Below are 7,287 nucleotides of genomic sequence, written 5' to 3' on the forward strand. Positions count from 1 at the left end.
TAACACTTACCATCCAGAATAGACAGAGTGCAGTGGAGACCCAAGGATCAACCTTATTGGCCGACAAAATTTCCCGGCCTGCCCTACATATTTGGGACCCTCTAGTGAGGTTGGATTGCAGTTGCCCCAAAGGGCAGAGGCCACAATGACTTTTCTTACTGAGACTACAGATACCCTAGGTGAGATGCCCGGGCCCGATGAACATGCCCATATGCTAATGATCAATACAGTCGGCAAGGACACTGGTGCCACTGTGGAAAAGGTGGTAGTAGCCCCAGCCTGCATGATTCTCCCCTTAGTGCTCAAGGAAGAGCTGAAAGATAAAGCCCTGCAACTGCTAAGGACCAGCTCCATGGGTAAAAAGCTGGCCAAGCCAGCAGCTGGAGATGGAAAGGACAAGGGCATCAAAGACTTCCTCTGCTAAAGATTATGTAAGTGTCATAACTACTGCTGCTACACCCACACCATGGCTATAATCCTTGGTGGACCCCAAACCAGGGGAGGTCCCGAGGGCTGAGGCAGCTGGAGGACACACATGCATGGGTTGTCCCCTTTCAGAGCCTGCCAATGTGGATGACATAACGGGCCAGGTAACAGCGCTGGCTGCTACCCATTTAGTGTTTATTATTTCTGAAGAGAGACCAGAGAGTGAGGAAAATATTGATTGGGCCAGATTTTCCTTTGGCAGACTGGGATATGTCTTGCCTGTGGCCCCTAGTTTCAGGGATCCCCCCGATGTAGTGATTGACCCACTAGGCACTTTTTCCCCGTAGATGGTGATGAAGAGACTAACTCAGACTACTCTGCAATTGTGTTGTGAGTGCCAGTGCAGTGTGGTCAGTAAACCTGTCAAGCCTGTGGGACAGATGGCTTTCCCACATTTTATTCCCAGTGAACCACCGGAGCTTGGAGATTGGCAAAGGGTTGGTGGAGGATATCTCTAAAGCCACTTCAGAAACCTGTCAAGCCTGTGGGACAGATGGCTTTCCCACATTTTACTCCCAGTGAACCACCGGAGCTTGGAGATTAGCAAAGGGTTGCTGGCGGATATCTCTAAAGCTACTTCAGACTCCACCATGGCCACCACACCTGGATGGGAGGAATACAAGGTGACTACAGTAAAGGTTACAGTAAAGGTAATCTCTCCCTGCTGTTTTTTTGGCTCCCCCTAAGATTGGTGCCTAGTAGGAGAAAGACGTCTGGGTGCTACCTGGCTGTGCAGACCCCAATGTGTTTAGGTCTGTATCCCGCATCCAGCAGGTTATCAACTTTCAGGTGCACCATCATGGGGGTATTTCATGCCATATGCCCCCTGTGTAGGTTTATGACAAGGGGGGCTACCTTGTTTGAAAACTGGGTAATTAATGAGATCTTCAGGAAAGAGAAAATGCACCCCAGTTGCCTAACCAATCCTGACAAAGAGGCAGCAGCAGGACTGGGAATACATCTGCTCAGTTGAGCATGAGTGGTGGCATGGCCATACCATTTTGAAAAACACTGTAAGGAGCTGTGGCAAGTATAATCCTATCAAATATTTCACTGAAGAGATCTATGTTGGGGAAGGTAGATTGGTAGACAAGCCACATCCCAAATATTATATACCCTATAAGGAAACCAAGATCCGTTTCCTCCATATGATTTGACTGGTGATTGGCCATTCCTCTGTTGTATGTTGCCCACAAAGTGGTTAATATTTCTCTCCACTGTGAGATATGTGGAGCTTTGTTAGGACCTCATTGGAGGGAAAGACCTTTACCCTGCTCTGGGCTCAGATTAGAGCAGAGAAGGGGGAGGGGGAAGAGGAGCAAACTGAGCATGCTTTTGCCCAGGGCAATGAGGTTTATGCTGAAAACAGGAAGTCTGATACAGAGGCCCATGTGTACACAATAGAAGGAAAGAAATGCAGTGTTTCTTTTGACAGGGGACTCAGAGCAACATTACTTTGGGGGTTTACTGGTATATTTAGATGGACCTTTCTGATAAGGCTTACTTTTCCTTCTCCTTTAAGTGCGTATTAAAGGGTCAAGAGTTCGGGACTTTATTGGACTGGGATATAAAAGTACCTGCAATGCAGAATGTGGTTACTTTGCATTTTCCTTTACAGCGTCTCCATTGTTGAGGGTATGAAGGATATACCTGTGAAGGATTTTTAAAAGTGGTTGGTGTATATATTGTGTTTTGATGTCAAGAAATGCAAAAGTTTTGTCTACTAACTAACTTTTAAAAGACTTCTTGCCTTGCATTATGTCAAAAATGCCCCTTTTACTCTTCTGTTTCTGAATATCAAGTCTGCAGCTTGTGATAGGCCTCAAAGTAAAGTGTCTTTACTAAATACATCTTCAGGTTAACTGTTGTTCCCTAATCCCTAGTAGTCCTCTGGAGAGGCTACTGAAGAGAATGTTAACGGTATTTTGAATGCTATCTCATACATTTACGGGGGAATGTAATAAAAGTCGGTAATGGAAAAACTATTCGCAATGCGAAAAGTTATACCTTTGCGCGAACAAATTTTGCTTTGTGCGAATTTAATATAGCTTTTGCGACCCCGGAAACTGTTTAGCGACCACTTCCGACAGCGGAAGACCGTTTGCGAATTTTATAGTATGTGACAATGCGCAGTAAATGTAATAAAACTTCTTACTGAAAAAGTCGTTACGTTTGCTCCAAAGATTAAGACACCTTTAAGCACTTCTTAAGTGAGCGCAATTAAAATTCGAAATGTGCAATTAAAATTTGCAATGCAATAACAGTTTAAGGAACAATATTACATTACGAGATGTGGATTTTTATTCTTATCGGTGCAAATTGATTTTATCTTTGCGACTTTAATTACATTCCCCCCTTCATGTTTGAATATGTTTCTTGCCAGGACAGAAGGAGTTTGCCAGGGGGGAGAATGTAGGGGACTGGTAAATGTATCCCTATTTTTTTGCCTTCCCCCAAAGATTGTGCCCAAAGGGGACCCTTAATCTAAGGAAGGGAGTAATTCCCCACTTGTTGGGTCATAGTATGACTGCATAGCCGGAACTAGGGGTAGGCAGAGTAGGCACGTGCCTAGGGCGCAAAGCTGGGGGGGCGCCAGGCACGTTCCTGCTCTGACACCTACCCCATTGTCCGGTCTCGTCTCTCTCCGACTGCCACAAATATTTTTTTGTAATAATGCGCTTCTGTGCATGTGCGCACATACTTTTGCGCATGCTTGCTCGAGCGCGTGTACTTTTGCGCATGCGTGCTCGAGTGCACTTTTGCACATGCGCACTCAAGCACGCACACAGCCGGCGCCATGCCCGGCCAGGTTGCCTAGGCTCTGGCCAGAGGTTTTTGATCAGGGTTGTTATCTAAACAACATAAGTGGATTTGGGCCTTTCGTGGAGACATCATTAGTCAGGACTTGTAAGGGGTAGCTAGATCCTGTAATAGTCTCTCTAGAGAAAGCCAGATTATGGCCACCTATACTGAGCAACTGTGCCGCTGATTTTACTATAAGCTTACATATGTAAATTTACTGCAATATTTGTTCCCCTGTCTGTGATAGTACATTACTGGAAAAATATTTTTAATTACTTTACTGTAGAAAGCAGTATAGAAATACATGCAAGTGGACAAAAGTATGTAGACACCTCCAGGGTTAGACTGAAACATTGGGGGCCCACCAGGGCTGCATATTTTTTATGCCATGCAACCTTCTTTATGCGAGGGGCTCATACTTGGGTAACAGGATCTGGATAATAGATGCCATACCTGTATAAGGATGCACATTCTTTAAAGTCAAGTATGCAGAAAGAATCTCAGCATGATCTTCTGCCTCTAACTTCCCCATTGGGGACTCAGGTCCTTTTATCTGTGAGGGATTCTGAATGAACCATAAGGTAAAATAAATATCATAGTAACAAAGTTTACATGGTAATTAAATACTGGTTTCATACACATTACATAATAAAAGTAAGTGCATAAAAAGTATGATCTTTATCTAGCTGGTCTCTAAAATCTTATTAAAATATTGGTTGACTTACTCATCTGTCAGTAAGCTGCTATACTTACCAGACAGCTGCAAGTAAAAATAAAAAAGAATGATTTACAGTTGCTTTGAGGCAGAAGCCATTAAAATGAGAGCTGGGACACTTTACTTTGAGGCCTATCACAAGCTGCAGACTTGATATTCAGAAATAGAAGAGTAAAAGGGGCATTTTTGACATAACGCAAGGCAAGCTGAAATATTTACCTTCAAGCCAGACTTACCCTTGAATGTAGAAGAGGAGATAGGACAGACCACAAACAATTAATTACCTTTAAATAAAGGGGACCTGTCGCCCTAAGAAATAATTCCAAATTATTTTCATGTTAGTTGAGCAAAATAAACTTAACTTACACATAAATGTTGTTTCCTTCAGTCTTGGAATTACAAAATCACAGCAAGCAGGCAGGAGCCATTTTGTGGGCACTGTTATTAAGATAAATTGTGTACCACACCATCTTGTGTATGCACCAGAATGGTGGACCTTATGCCCATGCACAGTGCCCTACACAACTGAAGAGCCTGAGGAGGGAAGGGGAAATGTGAGGAGTGCAGTGACATGTAGGAAGTGCTGAATGGAAAGTGAAAGTAATTGTCTGCCCTGTCTCTGTGCCTCAGGCTTAGAGGCGGGGCAGATAATATTTGATTGACAACTCAGATATTTAAACAGCTTTATAACAGGTATGGCTGTTTTTAATGAAAAAATAATTAGTTTTCCATGTTTAATTTGTAAATTACTTTGATTTTTCAGCTTTATATGTGTAGGTGGCAGGTCCACTTTAATACATTTAATACCTTTCAAATATCCTAGGTACTTGAAATTTTTAAAAAATTAGAGGTATTAAAAAAAGATTCTTTTACATTTGAAATGTTCAATATTAATATCTTTTTAAAAATATTTCCAAATATTGGAATTTTTTTTTTCTAATTTGTTTGTCATGGACTTGATTCAATTGTTTTTCAGAATTCAAATGCTTTCTCAAAAAGGTTAGTAAATGGCCTAAAAATTTATTGCACAAACAAGTCAAGAATAAAATGAAAAGGAGAAAGTCTGACCCATGGTATAATAAAATCAGAAGAGAGGAATAAAAACGGCATAGAAGGATAAATATTGGGGACAGAGGCGCTAAGACAACTTTGAAGAAAGGAAAGGGTAAATGACATTGAAATGAAGTAGAGTGTTATGGAGAGGTATATGAATTTAAAGAGCAGTAGCAAATGGCATTAGGAATAATTAACACTATTAAAAAAATAAAATAATGGGGGGAGTATAAAGAAGATATAGAAGCAAATGGCAAGTGGGGATGTATGTACTGTAAAAACTACTGTATAAACTGTAAAAACAGAGAAGAAAGGTTCTTTCTTGCTAAAGAAGGAACAAATATGGAGTGGTTAAGTAGTGGCAAGGACATCATGGAATGACAGGCTGGTTACTAACTTCCTGGCAGTGATGTATACAAGACAGAATCCAGCACACAAACGTGTTACTGTAATAAATCTCATCTTAGAGTAATGGGAAGAAAACTGTTTTCGAGGAATTAGGCAAAGTGTTGACAGTTTCTGCTCCAAACTCTTGGAGCAAAGTGTCGAGTGATAAATACAAGAAGCAGTTAACCAGGCAGGCTTTCATATATAATGTCAAAAGCAAAAACCAAAAAGAAACCTGGATCACACATTTCTATCAAGCGACGCTAGTGCCCACTGTTTACAAAGGAGAGAATTAATATCACCCAGAAACAAATGCAGTAATATTTGATAACCTGATTACAACGCAAGGGGAACCATTTTCATATGTCACTATTTAATGAAAAGTGTGAGGTGCAGATACCATTCTTGAAAAGGGACCCCGACACACTCTAGTTACGCCACTGGTGATGGACTTCATATTCAACCTGTTGCCTGCCGAGTGTGTAGATTCTACTACTAATTGGTAGGCTAAGGACTGATGTGCCAAAAACCTAGAATCTATGTTTGCTGACACACAAACATGTTTGCTGACACACAAACATTTACACAAACATCAAATTACAAAATTAACTTTTTTTTTTGTATACTTATTAGGACACATTTACACACTCACATATACAGTACATATATGTATACGCAGTTTCAGCAAGTGTAGAGACATACACACAAACTTTCATTTCTTACTTTGTTTTACCAGTCATGAAGAATGGGACCTGTACCTTGTCTTATTTGTTATAATAACAGTGTTCTGCAGGGATAGCTCTGCATTGTCAGCAATTTTTTATCTTTTATATTTGCTTTAACAATCTGTGTCTTGTTCATCCCCTTAAAAATGGTTTACTGCATGGTGTGACAAGCAGATTAGGTATTATGTCCTCTAATAAAATAGATTATGCATTTCAATGATTTCATTGATTTTTTATTTAGTCCTGCAGCACTGACTGTTTTTTGGCTGTAAAATTGTAATTGCACGGTTGACCCCACTCTACTATGTGTGAATTAGTTACTCTCACAGTTATCAGTGTCTATCTTCTTCTAATCACACATGGGTTAAGGGACCCTATGATGTTAATTTTTGATTTAAAATAACTGTATTCCCACAATACTCGAGGCAGTCACTCCATGTTATTAACTGCATGGAAACTGACACAGAAATGTTCTGTTCACTCAAGCACAGCCCTGTTCTTCATGTTGATCAGTGACAGTTATTTTAAGCACTGTTGTTCAGGCGTGGGATCATTTCACTTGGTCTGGAATAGAATGAACTGCAAATAATCCATTTACAATAAGAGGCAGTGTAAAATGTTACTGAACTTTACTGATACTGTGCCAACACCTTCCTTGTGGAAAAAGTCTAATATGAGAGACCACCTCTGATTTAACAAAGGATAAATAGAGCCTGTTGTTGATTCATTGGAATAACAGAAACACTTTTATTTCTCTATAAGGGGGAAAGCCAAGCCTGTGGCATTTTACTGGCAATCCCTGAACACAAAAGGTTTTTGTAAGTGTTAATGCTTAAGAATATCCAGATAATTGTTTTTAAAATTACAATCAATGGTAAAACAAATAAATTGATTTGACAGAGCTTATAAATTATCTGTTTGATGCGCTAAAGCATTCGTTATATTGTGCGCCAGGGGTTTTACCCATGAACCACATTCAGATGTAAAAAGAGTTGAGGAGCAACACAAGCATGAAAAAGGGTCATAGTGGGTTCAAATAGGTCTGATATTGACTATTTGGTAGCCCTATGTGGATTGGCAGCACATGGCACAAATGGTTTTTATGTAACCAAAACTTGC

Source organism: Xenopus laevis, chromosome 5S (assembly GCF_017654675.1).
Source record: "Xenopus laevis strain J_2021 chromosome 5S, Xenopus_laevis_v10.1, whole genome shotgun sequence".
Lineage (NCBI taxonomy): Eukaryota > Metazoa > Chordata > Amphibia > Anura > Pipidae > Xenopus > Xenopus laevis.